We start from the raw sequence: 22213 nt of genomic DNA on the forward strand, positions 1-22213 counted from the left end.
TGAATAGCTCTGATTTTTCTGCAAATGAGTGAAATGACACTGCACATCTGTATACAACATTTTAGAATCTAGCAATAAAATACCAGGAAATGATTTAAAAAATTATATAGAAGCATAAAATACACTTTTCCATGGTTCACGTTTTAGTATTGTCATGAAAATCTGTAGGCTGGATGGATTTAATTTCATTGTTATTTCATTTTAATATCTTGAATATTATGGAGAAGATAAAATAATAATAATTAAACTCAGACTGTTTAAAACACCAACAAAAACAAAATTTGAATTGGCATTATGTGTATGTGTGTATCTTTATTAAAAATAAACTATATGTAAAGAATAGCTGTGCATTAGGACCATATTAATATAAAATGAATTAAATTTTAATAAATTAATTAATTTTTTAAAAATGCATTATGCATTTGTATTTAAATAGGCAGTAGAGCTTTCTTTTTTTTTAATAAAAATAAGAGTAGAATAAAAAATCCGGCACCAGTAAATGAAACAACATACAATACAAGGACACTGAACTGTGGAAAAGATGTCAGGTATTTACTGTAATGCTGGTCAAAATGCAAATTGCTATCAGACCATGTGTAATATAGTCCCAGTCACTGAGACTCCTGTGAAACCATGTTCAGAATTTTATTTCTTCTGGAAAATAACTTCAGAAAAAAATACAGGTTATTAATTTTCTACATCCTAAGAATGTTTGCAGGACAGAGGAGAGGGTGACGTATAGTGGGAAGGTATTATACCTGATGGTTCTTATATACTGGATGTAAGAAAGCCTGCCATAAGATCTAATTATCAAGAATTGCTTTTTCTGCCCCAAAGCAATCATTTTGATGACAGCCTTCTATGCACTGTAAAACAAAATGGGAAGCCTGTGCTATATAAACTGGCTCAGCGCTTCCTTTTACTTCCTCTGATATCAGTCTCCTCACCTCATTTATTTTCCACACATTAATGGTAGCAGTCACCTTGAGCTGTTGATGCAGAGTAATTTTCACAGAAACCTTGATCAGAAACCATAAATCAGCCTGATGTGCTTTTATGGTCTAATAACATTCTGCCTGCTCCTACAGGCCCTTATGTAAAACTGCATTGCGGAGAATTCCTTGGACTGTTTTTTTCACATGCACTCCTGTATCTGAAAGACATAAAATACCTACAACATAATAAGACTAATATACTTTTCTTAAAGCTGCAGTCATGAAAGCATTCAGGTACTAGCCTGTAAACACAAAAATATACAAATAATAAAGCTGAATTTTTCTCTGTAGATTTTTCTGTGTTTAGCTGTTCCTTCCTACATTTGGTTAGAGAAACTAAGTAATCTTCCCTTTCTCTCCCAGATGCAGTGCATCAACAGGCAGAGCACACTGAAGCTGAATGCTTTGTCTAGATTAGAAAACGCTAACCTGTATAGCTGTATCAGCAAATCCACACAGCGTGGGAGACTTCTGAAGGTGAATCTTCTCTGTAAGATTCCACTCTTATTTGTAGATAAGTTAAAGATTTTAAGTGAAGAACCTAGAACAGAGGTATTGATTTCAATGTTAAAATCATCATTTTCTTCTCATGAAAAAGAGAATTATTACTTACCTTTAACAATGCTTTCCCATATGACATAAACATATTATATAAACCATAGGGGGTTTACCACATAACCCCACACGTATTTTTTTCTTTTAACACTTGGTTTGAGAAGGTGCAACCTGTTTTAAAGAAATCCTTAGCATTCCTGATATTTCAAACTGATTTTCAACATTTCTCCCTCTCTCTTTTTCTGATTAATCTCTATGTACATCTGTTCGTGCCACTAAGGGGGAATAATTCCTCTCCCTGACCTTGCAAAGATGATTTGTGAACACACACACACACACACACACACACACACACACACACACACACACGCGCACACACACACACACACACACACACACACACACATATCTATTGTAATACTAATTACATCTCAGTAACACAGGTTTGCATATATAATAAACACAAAATCTCTGACATGCACATCTTAGGCTACATATGCATAATTTTTTTACTAGTGGATTATTCCCAATTTTTGCTTTTGTATCACAAATGTTTTTAACAGAGTTGGGTTTTTTTCTATTACAGATAATAGTGTAGTTTTTTGCTTTTATGACTAACTTTCTACAGCTTTTATGATGCCACTCTGGCCAGAAGCACACACAGCTGATAGCAGCAATCAGTGCACCAACAAATAATCATGATTCACAGCATCTTTCATGTCAGGCCTCACAGATAAATCCCCAGCACTTAGTAGAAAATGCTTGTAAAAGGCAACTTCATCATTTCGGGACCAGGTATATTAGTATCTGAAGAGAAAACAGGGCACGATATGAGTATCTTTCTCTGATACCTCTCAAAGTATGAACATTAAGTGAAATTATTTTTTGTTTGCAGAAGGTTTTTGCAAACACCCTGATTTGTGAACAGAGTAGCAAGGACAGAGCAATGGAAGAAAATGGAGTAAAAAATATTCCTTTCAGATTTGCTGAATCATAGCTGTGGATAATGCAGTCATAACACCAAGAAAAAGTATCATTCAGCCTTAAAATGGCATCACTGTGAATGCTCTTTTCCTATCCAAAATAGCTGCATTTACTTGCCATACTGCTTCTACAAATTAAAATTAAGGAGAGAATTACCAAAATGAACAAAATGTCACTTAATGCTGGAGTAGGAATGGTTACAATATATAATTATTCTTTATTATAAGCTTCCATCGTTTAAAAAAAAATAGTACTTTGAAATGTCGTGGATGCTACCCATCTTATCTTGAAGAAACATCCTTCTTACCTCTGTACGTAGTGGGAAAAACAGGAGCTATCCAAGAAGAGGGACATTCCTACTGTGTATGTATGCCTTTTTTGTTTTACTGATGATTTTATAAAAATTATTATGGGGTAATTCTATGGTTATTTCTCTAATTACATAGGTTAAATCTAGCTTTTCATATAGGCACCCATTTTGCTGAACTCAAAGGGCATTGGGGTATGAAGAGACCTCCGTGACAGACAAAAAATGAAATGAGAGAGGAATAATTTGTCTTGCACATGGAAGGCATTTCTCTTTTGCTGGTTGAATACTAAGGCTATCAAAATCTAGGATCTACAAATTAATTGGATTGAAATGGGCTTAGACTTGTCACCAAGGATATTTTGATAGAATGTGACACTGGGCTCTTTTGGCACTTGGGAGTCTATTATTATAAGGTGTTTGTGACCCTTGTGTTGATACGGAGACACAAAAGGTGTAGGTACAATTTGATACCTAGATAAGGTACATCCAAATGTATTATGGGCTATAATTGGATCAGCAAAACATGTGATTTGAGGAAAAATATTTTTCAAAACTTTTATCTCAATGGTGCATATTATTATACATTATTACATACGTTGGGTATAACATTTTCTTTTGTAAGCCAGGAAAATTGTGATTGTGCATACCACAAGAATATTTCAGCTTAGATTTCTTAAATTTTAGTAATTGTTTAAATAACTCTTGAATTCAGCTGAAAGAAATGTATATCCGTTTTATACAACTACGACAGGACTGTCCAAACTGGAACCTGCCAAAACCAGAAGTATTAACAGGGTTTATATAATTTCAATTTTGTTTAATGTTTGGCAGTGAATTACTTTAGTTTCTCTTTTCAACATCATTATAACAGAAAGAATATTATGCCCTCAATTGTGTGTGCATGTGCATTTTATATGCATTTCACAAATATTTTTCTATTGCATGTATCATTGAAGAAACAATGGAAAATGCCAAATATTTTGTCTTATTTTGTGTTATAATCCATACTGAGTCTCTAGTAGTTTGCTTCCTCCACAAAACGTAATCTTTCTTGTGATTGTTCTATCAGTCATCCCAGATTTTGCTTTTGTTTTTACATTTAAGCTCCTATAATTTGCAATAATTAGTGTTCTGAAGCTGAGAAAATTCCTTCCTTGGTGATGGTCAATGCTTCACAGATAAGTTAACTTGTCAGGATTCCACACACAGAAAGAAGTGAGATCTGAACAACAATACTTGCCAGAGTTTTGTCTATTAAATTATTTGGACAAAACATTCTCTTTATTCCTTTGTTTACTACACACCACAGATTGCCTTTACACGTTAGTAGTTTAACATATTGATATTTCCTGTTGTCCATGCCTGAAAACAACTATGCAGACAGTTTTGTATGTATTCCAAGAAACTGAGTAGTTATTTCTAATACCACATTTAGTCTAATTACATATTTGGCAATCACTGCTGAGAGCTGTGTCATACTTCTCATTGCAGAGACATATATCAAAGCTGCCCCTGTACCTGACCTACTGGAAATATGTTTTTGCTAGCTTTACCAAAGTGTTCCTCTATTCTGATGTTAATTAAACATGCTGCTGTTTTCCTTGTCAAATTTCTTGTCTTGAGTTCAGTCCGTTTTTTCCTTAAAGCTCAAGGACTGTTTGGCAATTAGTTCTCAAGAATACCTTCACCATCTCTTCTACAGATGGATCCCATGTAAATAATTCCCTTTGTTGTTTTTCTATTACTAAAAGATGAATCACTTGTTTTACAAGTAATATGCAGTAAGACAGACTTTTACAAGTAAGATGCAGTAATATAGTAATACAGCACTGAGATCTAAAACATCTAAAACATGGCTGAGACAGATTTTTGAACTCCTGTGGATGGCACCAGAAGCACATGTGTTGAAAATGGGCTATTAAGACTGCAAACAAGTTATGTAATGCACACTTCAGAGATTTTTTTGAGAGTAATGTGAATAAAAGCCATTTTTAGGAAAAAAGTATCTGTCTATCTAGTAAGCAGAAGCTTGGTTGTCTTCCTGATGACTCAACATTTGAAATTTGTTTTCTGGTTTTAGTTAATATGTTCTTAAGTAATAGAAAGTTTAAGTGTATCTAAAATACATTTTTTTGGTCCTAATTTCTTCAGGATAAAAATCAGGCTGTTTATTAGGCTTCACATCTTGGAAGTAGCTTCCCAGGGAACTTATACTTGTTCTTCTTCCCAGTCTTCTTTCTGTCTCGGTTTCATTTTCTATCTAAATGTACCTTCCATATTTTATGTACATTTTGAGTATGTTTTATTCCAGTTGTTATCCCTGATCTGCCTATCATTTTGCCTACTTTCTTAACATAAGGAAATTAAAATACTCAAAGGAAATAGTCACTGATTCATTGTTGCTGACTTCAAATGTCCACAAAAATTTTTCTTTGTGGCTATTTTACCTCCAGTAATAAGTGAACTTCAGTTCAGTCACTGATCTGCACATAAGCCTGACAAGGAATGTAGGAAATTCTAGAAGCAGGCATAAAGAACTGATGTGCTTCCTTTTTAGGTGAAAAAAAACCCAACATAGTATTCAATCTAAACCTTCCCTGGCACTACTTGAAGCCACTTTTCATTCTGTCACTTGTTATGTGGGAGAAGAGACAGCCCAACCTCCTACCATCTCCTTTCAGGCACTTGTAGAGAGTGATAAGGTCCCCTCTGAACCTCCTTTCCTCCAGACTGGAAAACCCCAGCTACCTCAGCTGCTCCTCATCAGACCTGTGTTCCAGACCCTTTCCCAGCTTCATATCCCTTCTCTGGACTTGCTCCAGCCCCTCAATGTCCTTCTTGTCATGAAGGGCCAAGAAATGGACACAGGATTCAAAGTGTTGGCTCAGAAGTGCTGAGTACAGGGGGACAATACCTGCCCTGGTCCATACAGGCCAGGATGTCACTGACTGCCTTGGCCACCTTGGCCCTGTTGGATCATGTTCAGGCTGGTGCCAAGAAACAACCCCAGGTCCTTTTCTGCCAGGCAGCACTCCACGCATTCTACCCCAAGACTGTAGTGTTTCATAGAGGTTTTTGTAACCAAAATGCAGGGCCCTCACTTCTCCTTATTTTTTTAATGTACTTTTTAAAATTCAAAATTCCCATTGAAATAATCCACCTGTGCAGCCTGATTTTGCCTGGGCTTCAGAGATGGCTCCTGATGTATCTCTCTCTGTTTTGTTGGGTAGGTTCTTTTAAAGTATTTCTATTCTTTTGGGACTGGGAAGTCTTCAATGTGATGGAAGGGGTATTTGGATTCAATGTGATGGAAGCAGTATTTGGATTCATGTCATCCAGTTTTGCTCAGAATGTCATATTGCAAGGCATGGACTTCAGTGCATGCTAATTTCAAAAGCGCTGTTCAGTCTTGGGAAGAATTTCCAGACTAGTGGTACAGCTCATAAGAATTTTCCTCATTGTTTAATTTCCAAATATTCTAGACTTCAGAAGAAAGTTGTAATTTCAGACATCAGCCTCAAAACCATGAAGGACAAAAGAGGTGCAATAGCTATTCGATAATAATGAAAGAAAGTATTTTCCTACACCATTACATGAATAAAAAGGAAGGAAAAAAAGAAGGATTGGAATAGGTTTTGAGAGAATTTCTGAGAGAGCAAGAAGGAAACCAGAGGAAAATTAGACTGCAAGTTCAAAAGGCTGGAATACCACCTGCATGGATATTTCTTACTGAGGAACCAAAGTTAATCTGAACTCTGAACCTTTTGAAGTTCTGCATCACTTATGCAAATACATCTCCTTTATAGGTGCCTAGCAGTTTGGTTTCAGTTAATGCATTCAAAAGTGTTCAACAAGACTGAGACATATTCAAGTATTCTATGTATCTATAATGGCTTGAACTGAATTCAAATGCCTTGAGGCCCCCCCTGTGTATGGTGAAACTCATAGAATTCAATATCAAATAACCTCTTTTATTTCTTTGAAGTGTCATAATTTATTGGCAAAGTTTTATCTCTTCCTTATTGTGCAGGTCAGGCTGTAATTAATCCAAGCACTTTAAAGGTGGGAAACAGACACATTTCAGAAACCTTATTTAGTGGTTTTTCTGGGAAAAAGAATATTGTTTTCAATAATAAGAAAAGCAAATTAATTATAAGAATAGTACTGCTGCCTTAAATGTCTTTCTTCTTTCATTTAAAACAGAAATTTATTCATAAAAAGAATAAGTATGCTTCTTGCTTCTTATTTTCAACTGCAATAAAGCATGTCATCTGGTGGTTTTTTTTCTTTGTTTTGTTTAGTTTTGTTTTATTTATTTATTTTTATTTTAAAATCTGACCTCTCTTTATTATGTCTTTATGGAACTGTAGAAGGAAGGTTTAAAAAAGACTTTGAAATTTTCCATGTCTTTCACATCACACTGTTTGAATCAGGGGATTGATGCAAATAAAGTCCCAAAACCTTAAGTGATATGCTGATAGTATTTCACTCATGTTGCTAGCAAAAGGGCTTTCATTTTGGTTATTCAGACTTCCTTCTTCCTTGAAGTAAGATTTACAGCCTTTCTAAGTAGGATAAAATAAGAAAACATCTAGGAAGGGCTTTTGTTTAAGAGGCAACTGTTAGATGCTACATTTGAAGATCTTTCTATATTTAACAAACTGGTTTCAAAGAGATTTTTTGTGTTTTTCAGGTGCATTTAAGTGTCTAGATCATTTTACATCACATAAAATTCCTGCCTTAATGTTCATCTTATTTAATAACTGAAAAGATTGGTAAGAATACCTTTTCTGCTCATAGTAATGAGGAAAATTTGATCACTGGAGAGGAAAAGAAATCTTGTGCTCCTCAAATATATACACAGATAATAGTATCCATTATGATTCTTACGTCTCTGCAGAGATATACTGCAAGTGGAAATCCATGTATTTAGCATTCAAAATTTTGATATGTTACTCCTCTTCTGTAAAGTTATTTTAGCACCCTCTTCTTTCTGTGTCCAGGATGAAGTATTGCTATTTGAGGTGAGGACCAACGCAAGGTAGAGTAGAAGAGTGGACCAAAGGGAATAAGTCATATTCCTTATACATCTGGAATGACAGATGTGGCTTAAATAAATTTCCAGAGGCTGGAATTCCCTCAGACCTTATAACTGGCACATGCTGTAATGTTTCTTGAAGTATCCAGGCCAGAGCCATCTAAATGAGAAAAATCTTTGATAGATGTTTTTTGTATAGAGCAAATGACTAACAAGCCAGTAAAGGATACAGTACTTACGCTTGTCTATACAGTAATTTTGTTCTAATGTTCTCAAATTTCCTTACTGTACTCCTTAGGTGAACATGCAATCCCTAGTTATAGAATGTCACTAGTTAAATAATAACTTTTAGAATAACAGAATTAGATATAATGATTTAATATTACTACTTGTGAAAGGATTAATAGTACTACTTCTAAATATGACTTTCTCTATAATTTGATTCTGCCACTGCACAGGACTCTGTTAAAATACAGCTCAATTACTGTAATTTAAATTAAGAAAGCAACCTAAAGACTTGGAATTAAGTTCAGAGGTGTAACTAAAGTAATTTGACACACATTTGGATGTATCTTGAATCTTATTCACAGGCTATTCAAACCTGTATGCTACTAGACATTAGTGTATGTGGTCTTCAGACTTTATACAGTGCATTTTTTCCTTCTTTCCAGTATATAATATGATTAATTGCCTCTATATGTTACCACTTATTTAAGGTGTGAAATTAATTATTTTTTCATATTATTAATGAAATAAAAATGAATGCGTGAAGTCTAGTAATTAGATTTCTACATTTCCATTAATTGAGAATTGGATTGTAGTTACCATATAAATTTACATTCTGGTAGATAATTTCTACTTAGGAAAAAAGAATTTACTAGTTGCCTCCTTTACTTGTCACTTATTCACCGCTTAATTCATATAGACACCAAATAAAAGTTATTTTTTTAGCTTTTTAGCTGACTGTAGAATTGTTACACTATATAAAACACCAAGACTTGTATACGACTTGCACTCTTTGCCTAAGGGGCATCTGTTTGCTACTTCAGGGAAGAATACAGTATTAGTAATAAAATATCAGTAAATAAATCATTAGCATATTATATAGTTATATATTTGTTTGTATGATAAATAATCTTAATTCTGTTTCTGATCAGAAATCGTGCAGCTGATCAGGTCCTGATTCACATAGGCTCTTACACTGGGAGTAAGATACTGAGTATTTTGGATGTCTACTGATTGGTGTGCCTTTACTTGCTGTTAAAGGCAAATGAGAAGATGAGGAAATGCCAGTTTCTCCCTGAACTCTGCTTGGGTTTTTGAGGTAAATATTACATCAGTTGCTAATTTCACTCCTTTATAACTATTTAACTTTCACAATAAGTATAATAGGATCACAGAATCATACAATGGTTTGGGTTGGAAGTAACTTTAAGGATCATCTAACTTCAAATCCCTCCAACTATGGGCAGAGACACTTTCCACTAGAACAGGTTGCTCAAAGTCCCATCCAGCCTGGTCTTAAACCATTTCAGGGATGAAGCATCCAGAGTTTCCCTGAGTAACCTATTCCAGTGCCTCACCACTGTCACAAGAAAAAATTTCTTCTTAATATTGAATCTAAACCTACCCTTTTGTAGTTTAAGGCTATCCCCCTTGTCCTATCACTAAATGCCCTTGTAAAAAGTCCCTCTTCAGCTTTCTTTTATCCCCCTGTAGGTAATGAAAGCCTGCAGTAAGACCTTTCTGGAGCATTCTCTTCTCCAGGCTGAACAAACCTCAATGTTATTCAGACATAGGTTTTGATTTGCATACATGTCATTCCAACAGATTATTAAAAACTCCAGAGAATGTCTACAGTCAAGTATGGCTATGTCTGCCTTGATTTATTGTTTCTTGAAAGTCTGTAAACAGAGTTGACCTAGCAGGAAGTATCCATATACACATTATAATACATTGTGTTATCCCAGTTTAACTGTTATGAAATACTCTCTGAGTGTAATCCCTCATGCCTCCTCTGTCTTTTCTGAATACGTCATGACTTACGTAAGACCAATATAAGAAACCCTTGACTGTTGATTTCTGATGTTTGTTTCTGTGTATTTATCATTCTCACATTCAATGTTCAATATATTTTAGGCAGAAACTAAGTAGGAACTCGAGAATTTGATAGTATATAATCAGGATGAGAAAAATGACTGCTCATCAATAAATCAGAAAGGTGACATCAAAAATTAAAAAAAAAAAAAACCCAACCCAAATCTCAAGCATATTTTGGAAGACTCACCAAGCTAATAAAACACGTGTAATGAAGTTCACATCTGTCCTTCTCCCCCCAGTTTTGGGTGTACATGGCTAACACCCACACAAGGTCTGATCCCTTCCAGAATGGGAAAAACTTCTTCAACATTCCTGTTGTTCAAGTGTAGCAAACCACTCTTTTCTGACAGAAATACTTCTGATATAGATGAAAAGCCAGAAATTGTAGTAAGGAGAGCAAGTGCTTGCTTTCTTAGAGGTCTTCTTAGGATGAATGTCAGGGAATTTTGATCAGAGTGGTAAGGTTTCTACCTGTTGCTATGACAACACAAAAAAGAATCTTACCGATCGAAACAGGATTGTGTGAGAGAAAGAGTCTATAGGCCATAATTTCCACAGAAAAAACATGTTAGCCATATTTCAGCACAGGTCTTTGCTTTGCAGGCAAGTCCACTGAGAATGCAAAAGTGTTTCACACACATTGAGCTGTTTGAACAGTTTGTGTGGCTTTTCTGGCAGACTTCCCATATAACGCTGAAACAGGTATTTTGGGCACAGCTATTAGTTACCCTTTGTACTCATGCCAGGAAGCAGGGACTCATTTGATGTTCTGCATTTGCTACAGTCACTAGCAGTAAACAAAGACGCTTGTATTCCTGAAAGTACAGATAGATATTCTTATGCTGTATCTGTCTGTATCATGCGGTAAGTAAGGACAGGATCCACTGCTTTGTAAAAATCCGTGATAATTATGCTAAATATGCTGTTATGAGCTGTTCTGGCAAAGAATGAAAAACACTTGTGTGGCCAGCTCCTCTTTGCAAAGTCTTCACTGTGGTGGATGATCATATGCCCAAAGGTACAGGCAATCACATCTATCACCTCCCCTTGCCATTGCCTCCCCTGCCTTCCCCTGCAATCCCACACTCTGAAACTAGACTCAGATTCCTCTGCATCAGCTCCCGTGCTTTCTACAGAGCTGTTGATGAGATAACTAGGCTCTTGGGACTGGAATAATTGTGGCAGGCCTTTCTTATTGCCAGTAGTTGACTTCTCATCATCTGTCCACCAAGGGACCAGATGCACAAACTTCCTCTCTTGCTAAAGGGTCATTGCATTCAAAATTCCAAAGGATCAGATGAGTATTTTCAATTAGAGCAAGGACAGCACAGGTGAATCTGCAAAAAACAGTAGCAGTAATCTTCATAAATTTAAATAAATTGGTGGGATCTTGTGACTTCACCAATACAGCCCAATGTATGTAGGGAAGTCTGGTTAATGGGACACTGTGATTGCTTTTGAAATTAACAAGGGCAGGGAAGTTTAACTATTACTGTTCATATTTGTGGGTAGCAGTAGGCAGCATTTCGCAGTTATCTGTATTAGCATTTTTGCTTAGTTTATTGTGTTCACATTGTGACTTTTCCACACTTAAAAGAAAATATTTTAGCCAATGGCAGAAACATTTGTGACCTCTGACTATAGGCAGACTATATAGCACATGGGCATATTTGTGTGGTGATTAAGATATTGGGTAATTAAATGACAAAGACGTTTCTAGACTTCCATTTTTTAAATAAAGCGCACAATAACATTTTTCTTCTGCATAACAATAAGAAATAAATTGTGGCTAACAAGGTTGTCCTTGATGTAATTGACCAGACACAGCCCAAACCTTAGTACTTAACTCTTACAAAACTTGAAAAAACTACAAAGAATATCATAATGAAAACTATTTTAATTTCTTTGTACATTCTTTAGTGCCATTTTGAGTAAAAAAGGAAGAGTGTTAAAGTTAACTCTTCCCTTACCAGTTGTCTTTTAGTCTTTATGAGTCACTCCTTCGTTACTAATTTGTATACCAAAAATGATGTTGTATTTTGTTTTGACATGAGTGAGTATTGACTTAATTATGCATGGAAGAAGAAGTACTTTCTCAGGCAATTTACCTTCTTATGTAAGATTAACTATATGACTTTTTAAAACAAAAATTAATCAAAACTATGTTTGAGTCTTGATCTGAACTAATGAAGCAGCTCATGAGTTACTAGCAATAAGACTTCATGGTACTTTGACATTTCTGCTGCTCTGTTAGCTTATTTCACGTTAATTACAATTGTTTAAAACTATTTCAGATCAAACAGCAATGCATTATGCAGAAATGTTACCCTTCTCAATATTCTGCAGAGAGCCAGATACCAAGGCTATTCATATAGCTTATATATATTATGAAGGCTATTCATAATATAGCTTATTTGGAAGAGAAGGAAGGACAAAATATGTGCAATGTCACTTCCATGGATACATGTTTATAGTACCTAATGCCTTTCAAGTGCTCATTACTCGCCAGATCACCTCCTCTTTGTGTCTCCACTATTCATTTTATTTCAGTTCACACTCTCACAGGGCCATGTGGACCAGGGACAGTTCCCCCCATTACAGTGTTATTTTTTGGTTTGTTGGTTTGAATTTGTTAATATACCTCTATGGATAATAAACCCCAAAAAACCACAATGGGTTAAGCTTTTAGGATGAGAATTTTTTAACATGTTAGTAAGACTAAGGTCAGTGACCAGAGTTATTCTTTTTTATATTAAGACCTATATTTAATACCGTTTAGAAAGTTGTATATAGTTTACTTTGCTAAACAGAAATCAAGTGCTTCAGGTGAAATCAAGTGCTTAATCTGTGTGGAATGAATGTATTGTGCATACGGTAAAAGAGAGTTTTATCAAGCAGAAAATATTGTAGATGCCTCTGACATAACTCAGGGACTAGTTCTAATTAATTATTGATAATTTTGAGGTATGTCTGGGTTCAGAGATATCATTGTAACTAGAGTCACATAAATGTTCTTTGCACACCTGAGGGAATACCATGTCTAAAAAATAAACAAAACTAAAGTTTTTAATAGCAAGTTGTTTATTCCGTGTAAACAAAACTAAACAAATCCAGAAATAAGAGTTTAAATCCTCTCATGTGTTAGCATTAATATAATTACCTAATTCTTTCATGACTGTTTATGTATTCTACCTTCTATGCATTGATAGCTAAACCTTTTCATGTCATATGCAGTCTTTGTGTACTCAGAGTCTGATATAGCCTCATTTCCTACTTTTCTCTTCTTCATTAATTATCCCCTCTGGACTGTTACCACCTCTGTTTTTCCTTCTGCTGCTATTATTTTACCAACAGACTTTCTGTATTATGACATGGTCTTTGATCCTGTCCATGTCATGTGAATGGTATAGCTATATAATAATCCATGCATTTGTGCAATTTTTTAGCATTTTTTTGATTTTTTTTTTGTGTCTGAACCAGTGGAAATGTTAGCACTTACTTCAAAACCAAGATCTTTGAGGTTGCTCATTTAAACACACCAAAACAAACAAATATGCTGCTTTCACTGTAATTTTCATAACTCATTTGGAAGTACTATTAAGTAATATCCTTAAAAATTGAAAGGTCAAACCATCACTTCACAGTGAATGAACTGAATCTTAGCCCTAATGACTATTCTTACTGTACAGACTGGATATGCATTTGGAATATTGCATTGGTTTGAACAACCTTCTATTCAGTTTCTCTGTATTAAGAATTACTAAATAATTTTCTTAGCAGCTGGGAATAAAGAAACATATCTGCTGATGGCTATGAATTCTCCTCAAAATTATTTTGTTTGTATCCCATATTGTCTCAGTCTGCACTGGCTTCCCATTACTGATGACTTTGAAGTGAACTCAGGGAGTTCCTTCATTGCTCTGATAGACTGTTCCTTAGGATTACTTCATTACTGGATGCTAGTAGCCATCCTTACAAACAATCTTTCCAATCCTCTGTGCTTAAGGCGCAACTTTGCTGTAAAGTGCATTTTACTTGAAGGCTAAGGTACGTTTGGAAGGGGGATTGGAAAGCAAGTTTATCCTATAGTAGATGTAGAGTACAAATAGAACTGAGGAAAAGACATGCTGGGAGTGACTCTTTCTTCCAAGCATTTGTAAAGCCATTTTTTATATGAATGACCATGCTGAATTGTATTACTAACATGGCATCATAGACCGAGGTTGCTAGAATCTGGATGAGGAATTAATCATCTGTGTTAGTTATAGGAAATGTTATTCCACTTGTCTACTCAACAGTTAGCTTCCCTGCTGAGTTGAATGAAATAAAAAAAATTCTGGGTAAACTGGGACCCATGCAGAAACGTGGGAGGCATGTGTATTAGGGTATATTTTTTGTGTGAGTAAAGGTTAAAGAGTCAATCTCCTTTTTAAATTGTTTTTATTTCTGAGCCAGGGCTGGCTTTCCTATTGATTATGAGCAGCACAGTTACTTGTTCAAAAATGAATAGTTGGAATGAAGACACGGAAGGAAAGAACAAATCATAAGTGCATTAAATTCGGTTGAGCAGGTGTCAAGGGGCAAGGGTTGTGTGCACTTTTACTATGTTTTTATGCAGGCATGTAATGATTTGCCTGTTAACTGAAAGTTTTACATCTTCTTCTTGAAAGACAACTCAGATATCCTCTTGTCTACTGGAGCAGGAACTCCAAGAGTAGAGGCTCTTGTGAAAAATCAGACTAGCTGTTCTGTTTCTTGTGAACATTCTCTGCTTCGCCACTGTACTGGTGAATCAAGAAGGCAGCAGCAAACATCTGCAGAGTTCCTCTGTGTTGAGAGTCACAGGTACACTGACTCCACAGCCCAGCTTGAGGGCATACTGGAGTGTGTTCTTTGGAAAGTGTCTTGATGTACATCGGGGTCTAGACTTCCTGAAACTACATCAGAGGATGTTGACTAGACTTGACATTCTCTCCAGATGAGCACTCCCATGATGTCCAATTATAGTCTCAGACTAAGAGCCAGAGGGGTTGATAAGGGAATTTGGCCTTTGAGGGTGAATATAAATTACCTGAGTCAATGAGTGTTATGCATACCAATGCTAAAACCAGTTTCATCCTTTTTGGTTTTTCAATTTCTATCAAGGAAAACATGATGAGTGACATCAAATATTGTAGAACTCAGTTTACCTGGAAAAAATCAATCCTTCACCAAATTGCTTTTAAAATACCTGTTCACTCATTAATGGATGAGAGATGACTTCAGTTAAGTGCATTTTTAAATTTGATGTCTTATATCTGTGTGCAACTCCGAGGATTAAATGTTTATTTTGTACTCAACAGTTTTTTGTCCCCTAATTTTTCAAATTATGTTTATTTGATTGTGAAAAGTAATTTTCTTTTCCCTTTCAGTTTTACTGTTGAAGTTCCTGTCATTTAGTATTAGTCAAAACCATTCATTAGCTTTGAATATTATGTAGAAATAGCAGGATTAAAAAAATGAAAAAAATGAGCATTTTTTAAATTTAATACCCACAACCTTCAGTAAGAAAGTTTCTGAATTAATAAGCTTCACTTTGTATCCTTGTTGATCAATTACAATGTATTGAAGAGGAGGTCCGTATTTACAATCAGTTTTTAAACATCTTAAAGCACTCCAGTTTAGTTTTGCAGGAGGATATATAACTTAATATCAGGTTTGTACATACATCAGGGGAAATTATTCAAATCTATGTGTGGGTGATATCTATAAAAAATGCTTTTCTGCTTTAAGGAAATGAAACTGGAGCTTTAAAAGATTTAAAATTGTGTATTAAAATTTATTACACTTTAGAGAGTTATGACACCGAGACAAAGTGAAGATGGTCATCAGGCAGGGTTAAATTTAATCAAAAAAAGTAACAAAATAGAACTCAATGCTGCACAACTTACCAGAATCATACCCCAAGGTGAATTGTCATGACACTGTTGTATAGAGTTTCATTCTCTGAAAGACCTGAAATGTATTAAAAGACTGATGCTAAGAACAGAGTTTAAATCTGTTCTTTTCTGTTAGCATGGGTTAAGTCACTGACCCTATGGCAGATTAATTAATTAGAGTCTGATTCCTTTAGAGAAAGACCTTTATTTTAAATTCTTAATTTGTGAAGTAGGATTAGAGGGAAATGTGAGCTTTCTTCTGCCTCTATACTAACCTTCTTTAGAGAAAACTGTTTCTACATTTTAAACTTTTTTTCAAATATTTAGGTAGAGAAACAAAACAGTTTTGGGTTGGGAGAGAGAAAGCGTGGAAATATGGAACACTGAACATCTTATAAAACACAGCAAATACTTTACATTGGATGAGTATAAATGAGCATTACAAAGCAGTTGAATGCTATGAAAGTAAATAAAATTTGTGGAAGTATAATAAAGGTGTACGGGGTACAGACGAAATTACAAACTGTAAAAAATATGTCAGGCTATTTGATAAATTTTACAAACAATCTATAAATACAACATATATAAATAGATGCTAAAAGACTGGAACTCTGAATTTTGAAAATACAGAGGTATTACTTGAAATCTGAGTACTAGGATTTCTATAACTGCCTTTTTCTGGAATGAGTGGCCAATTTACCTTTATGCAGCCATTACACTGCTTTTCTCAATTATTTTAATGCAACAGAACTAAAAGATTTTGTATGAAAAGTAGCATGGCCCATAATTATTCATGGAGGAAGAAAGCACAGTATAGTATATGTTTTTTAAAAGATCCCTTACATTTAGTATGATCACTACTATTGAATCAAAAGCTCAGAATGTTCCAGATCCTTGTTCTGCAAGAATTTTTTCAGTTTATATATAGATTTGTCTTAATCCAGTACAAAATTTAGTATCACATCTAAATTAAAACTTTTATCATTATCACACTTTTTCTAAGTTAGTTATTGAACTAGGGTATTACAATACTACTCTACTACAATATTTTTATAGTACTAGTGTATTATATAAATTTGCCATATTACTCAACCCACCTTTTTCCTATTGTCTGAATGAACTGTGGTGTAAGCCTTGTCTTGTTTTGTTTCATGTTCTTGTCCCCAGAGCAAGGTAACTGGGGGTGATGTGTAAAATCAAAGTGATACATCCTATTGTTTCTCTCTCAAGTATTTGCCAGGTATATCGTTGTTTTTGTCACTTTGGACTGTGTTAAAGCTTTTTATAATTACTCAGCTATCGAAAATGCTTTGAATGCCTTCATTTTAATAATAATACAAAATGTGTGAAGATTGATTTTTACACAAATAGACACAAACACAAAGACATGTTTCTCCCTTTACTGAACAAGAAAATCAAGAAAACACACCAAAAAAAAAGCTATTAGAAAAAAAGGTTAAAAATAATAAGAAGGAATACATATGACATGTAGTCACTTTCTTTCTCTCTGGCTGTTTTACTAGGGAAGAATTGCAAAGAATAAGAGCCTGAATGTTAAAATACTCAGTTAGCTCCCCAACAAGCACAAAATTGTAAATCCATGCAAAAGCTATCTGATGACAAAGATATTGAACTTTAAATGTCCAAGACCACATCCAATACCTATGAAAATTGCCCATTTACAGGAAATGCATTTAAATTGGCTTTGTCCATGCCAAATACAGGGAAATGATAGCTGAAAGAGCATAATTATGTTAAAATGGTTCAAGAAGGGTGACAGTCTGTCGTGAAGCCTAATCAGTACCTTGGCTGTATCTACAGGCACAGAATGGTCAGGAACAATCTACTGAACTGCTAGTCCTCAATTATCATCATCTTTGACTTGTTGCCTAAGTACATGCAGTATTCCAGGGTCAGTGCTTAGGCAATCTGGATTCCTGTGCGACTAACCATCCTTCAGAACACTGAAATACAATTTTTATTGTCTTTTCACTTCCTCTTATACAATTTTAGTAGTTAAGCAATACAAAAAAATTTTGCCCCAGGATGATCTGATCCATCCTCCTTCACTACTATTGTAGATTGCTAGATTTTTCATTTTGCACTTTTATTTCATTTATGATTTGCAGCATTACATCAAAAGAAATACTTAGTTCTCTAGCTCTCTTGGAAGCATGTGATTATATACTCTTGGGAGAAGTCTAATTTATAAAAAAAACTTTTTTCTAATCAGTGTTGTAAAAATACAGACCTGAATTGTATTACTAGACTTTGTAGATGTGTACTATACATTATATGGTATTTACTTTAATGGCTCTAATAAATCTTTTTCCACCACTTCAATAGTTTTCTCCTTCCAACATATTTTTAAAATAATTTCTTGTCCACTTTCCCTGACAACTTGTTCATATTTCCATAGGATTCAATTTCAATATGGTCATATTATAACTTCAAAAGAAAAAAATTAGGCAGATAGTCTACCCATGTTGTCCTTTATTTTCTCTAGAGTCTAATGTATAGGTAAAATAATACTATCCTGCTACACTTTTTGTTTCTTTTTCCCCCCAATTTACAATTAAACAATTTAAAATGCCAATTTCTCTTATTTCCATATTTGCATTCAAAGTATTTGGTTTTACATCCTATAGTATAAATTCTCATTTCATCAGTCAAGATGATATTTTAGGGCACAAATATTTTTGATGTTTCTTTTAGAACATAATAAGTCTTTTAATGACAAAAGGCACAGGCAGAATCCCCTGATTACTCTTTTGGTCAATATGAGCACTATTTCTGTTCTTAGCATCCTTCCTTCCAGTGTATCGGAATGGGATTGACTTTTGTTGTAGTTTTATCTCCCTCTACATATTAAAATTGCATAGGATTCATATCAGTCACTTTCTCAGTCTCCTCAGTTCTTTTTCTCTACAGTTCTTCTTGTCAGCACCAGCCTCAAACCCCAAAGAGATACAATGCCAAATGCTCTCAGAGAGTACATCCATTAGTTCTGTGTCTCAACAGACATGTGTGTAATTTAAATAACACCTGTCTGGGATTTATCTGTTGATTTCATTATCACGTTCCCTTTACTGTCTTCCCTGAAGGATCAAGTGAATGCAACTGAAAACCATCTGAGCCATCATTTTGCTGAGGTGTTCACTTGTGCTTCATCTGTGGCATTGGGGAATCCTAAAGTGTCATTTGTTGCAGTTTGAAGAAAGATTAATGGATTTGGAGGGGCTTTTTTTCTCTCTCCTCAGAATCCTTTCCCACTTAATTTCCGTAGTTCATGTCTTTGCCTCTGGTTTGCAGCATAATCTTGTAGTCTCCGGATCCTCTGTATTAGCAGGTGGCATATTCTCCTGAGCAAAGAGCAGATAGTCTCCTCTTGGTGTTTTCAAAACTCAAAACTTCAAAATTTCAAAACTCTTGACAAATCTCTAAATAAGCTAATGAGACTGTAAAGAAAAATGTTTTTCAGAAACCTAATATTATCTAATAAGTTCCAATTAACCAACTGTGAGATCTAATTAAGTGTAAAAAAGATCAAAAATACTTAATACATTCCAGCAGGTGAATCATACAACTGTTTAAAATATTGCAAAAAAAGCAAACTATTTTTGCAGTGGAAAAAAATGAAAATTCCTGGGTTTTTTTTTCAGGATTCTTAATAATGAAAAAACCCAAAATTGTATTTCTGGAATGTTGCTTAGGTGAGTACAGCAGGACACGGTCTATCACAATAGCAAACCTAAATAAAGAACATCTTTATGTATTTCTCACATTTCTAATTCAGGTTCAGGTAAAAAGATTGTAAAGGAGGAAACACTGTGGCACTGCTGGCATGGAGAGTGTATGACAAATGGAGAGCTTTCCCCTAAATCTGTCAGAGTTAAGAATCATTTCAGAAACAACAATTCATTCTATACTTTTTACAAAGCAACTCTAATCATTGCTCATCCTTTGCACTCTGAAATGCTATTCATTGTGAAATACATTCCTAAGCAAATTTGGTTCTCCATAACAGATGCTGTTTCCCTGTGGAATATGTAGTTATGTATGAGAGAAATTTGTAACTGACCAGGTCCTGAATCTCTAACAGTAGAAGATTCTTTGGCATGTTAATCACCTGAAGGTTCTGTTATATGGCAAATATTTAACACTTGCTTTTATTTTTTCCTTACAAGAGGTTAGAGTTTGTTCTCTGTGTGCAGAAATCTAGTATTTATTAATGTACAGAGTATACTAAATCAATACTGACAGGGGAAGAAAACTTCCATGTAAATTAGACCTTAGTGTGACCTGATTGACCTATGAGCTGAAATTCTCACTCAGCATGTATTAAGTTTTCTTTTTCTCCCTTTCCTGCTCTAAGGTTGTAATTCTTTTGTGTTTCAGCTACACCTTGGAAATTCCACTCTGGCTAACCCCAGTTGTACAGTGGGACTCAAGAGCTGCTGCAGACTGAGGGGTTCATTTCAACACTGCATTTTTCATCTGAGTGATGGCATAGGAATTAGATTGATGGCTATAAATTATGTAAGCAATAAAATGATTTCTTTTGTTTTAATCTTATTCAGGTTTGTAAGTTTTTCTTAAAATATGCCATGAATTAAAGATTGATTTTTTAAAAAAGTATAACTTAGAAAAAGAGATTACTTCCTCATTATGTAAAATGACTCAAAAGTCAGAGAGAACTCTAGTAAGCCCTCTGGACAGCAGGGAAGGCAGACTGTGTGAGAGGTATAAGAGCTTCTGTAACTCTGTGTCTGCAGAAGAGTCACTGAAAAACTGTTTATGTACAACACCCACACAGTGCCTGTGAATGTGAGGATTTTGCCAACAGAGGAATTAAAGTCTGATATTTCTCACAGTGATGTGTGGGATGCCTAGAAAAATGAACTCCAATAAACTGAAATAACAATTTAATAGAATTTTCCATCCCCTTCCTTTATTTCCCCTCAATGTGAGAATAATAAGCTACAGTAAGGAAAGTACAAAAAAAGTTTTTGTTTCATAATTTGTTCTTATGCATGCGTTTATGAGTATAATTCATGCACAGAATTTTTTTTTAGGAAGCATACATTCCTGTAGCTCACCCCTACATTGTAACAATACAGTTTTATATTACATATACATTTTTCATTGGTAGTGTAGTAGCCTTTCAAGTTAGTATAATTAAATATGTAAAGAGAACACAATTTTTTAAATTTAAAGAGAACACATTAGTTCAAATAATATTTAAGGTAATATACTCTTTAAGAAAAACAAACCTGTAGTTAAAAAACATAGCTGCATTTTCTTGGATTTGAATGATTTATGTATATGGAACTAATTCTCTCACATACTGCAACTTGAGGGTCTATCTTTGTGCCAAAGAGGAATATGAAGGAAATAGACAAAGGAATGGATGATTAAAAAATACTGTGAAATTAAACTGTTGAGAGTTTCCAAGATTTGGGGCCACAGGAGACAAAAGAAACCAGGTAAAAGACACATGGCAAAGGTTCCCTTCTGACTCCATTTTGGTAGTTGTGCTTTATTGATTTTTTCGATCTCAAAACTTTCTGAATGTGATGGTTACGAGATATTGAATGCACTTGAGACAGGACAATAAGGGCCTGGCTTGAAACTATTCATCATTCTGATTTTTATTGTGGTACTGTTGCTTCTGTACTCAAAACCTTAGTGTACAAAATATGACAGAAATACTAAGACATGGGAAAATTAATAGGTTGTTCAAATCTATCAGGTTCCACAGGTCTTATGTAGCAGGTGTAGGAAGAGAAATATGGATAGTACTTTGTTCTACTTTTGCAAGGAACCTTGGGAATTTATCTTTAGGCTGACAGCAAACATCACTGTATAACAAGCCAGAGAAAAAGAATTCTTTTTAATAGTGTTTACCTGTTTATTTTCATAAATACGAAACAAAACCAGTAAAAGTATTTTTAATTTTCCCTACAGACATATTAATAAGGATAGAATATTTGTTCTATCATTATGAATGAGCTGATTCTTCACACAAGAGATGAGACTGTTATTTATGGAATATCTAGGGGATTACCCTAATGAAAATATAATTAAGTTTTAGAAACTTGTATAAAATCAGTTACTGATGGACTATGGTGTCTTTACATTACCTGCCCTATCATCTCTGCTCTTATGAGGGCACTTTAGGTGTGAAGAGAGATGGCTGCAAAATCTTTTCAATGTGTTCAATATTTTGTTACCCCTCCAATAATCAGTACTGGCCAATACAATAATCTCTTTGCAAAGTAACTCTACAACAGGACACTACTACTGAGAAATT

The 22213-nt window shown here is 34.6% G+C and overlaps 1 long non-coding RNA gene across 2 annotated transcripts; it reads left to right on the forward strand.

Moving 5' to 3' along the window:
• The first annotated feature begins 2278 nt into the window (after positions 1-2278).
• LOC136291765 (uncharacterized) lies at positions 2279-20652 on the forward strand. 2 transcript variants are annotated; one of them, XR_010721707.1, is made up of 5 exons: positions 2279-2345; positions 2762-2897; positions 9149-9206; positions 19563-19613; positions 20299-20652. It is a non-coding gene; the product is annotated as an uncharacterized lncRNA (long non-coding RNA). The 2 variants fall into 2 exon arrangements; XR_010721708.1 differs by having other exon boundaries at positions 2289-2409.
• Positions 20653-22213: the final 1561 nt, after the last annotated feature.

Source organism: Chamaea fasciata, unplaced genomic scaffold (genome assembly GCF_029207755.1).
Source record: "Chamaea fasciata isolate MVZ Bird 193981 ecotype frontalis unplaced genomic scaffold, bChaFas1.0.hap1 SCAF_7, whole genome shotgun sequence".
Lineage (NCBI taxonomy): Eukaryota > Metazoa > Chordata > Aves > Passeriformes > Sylviidae > Chamaea > Chamaea fasciata.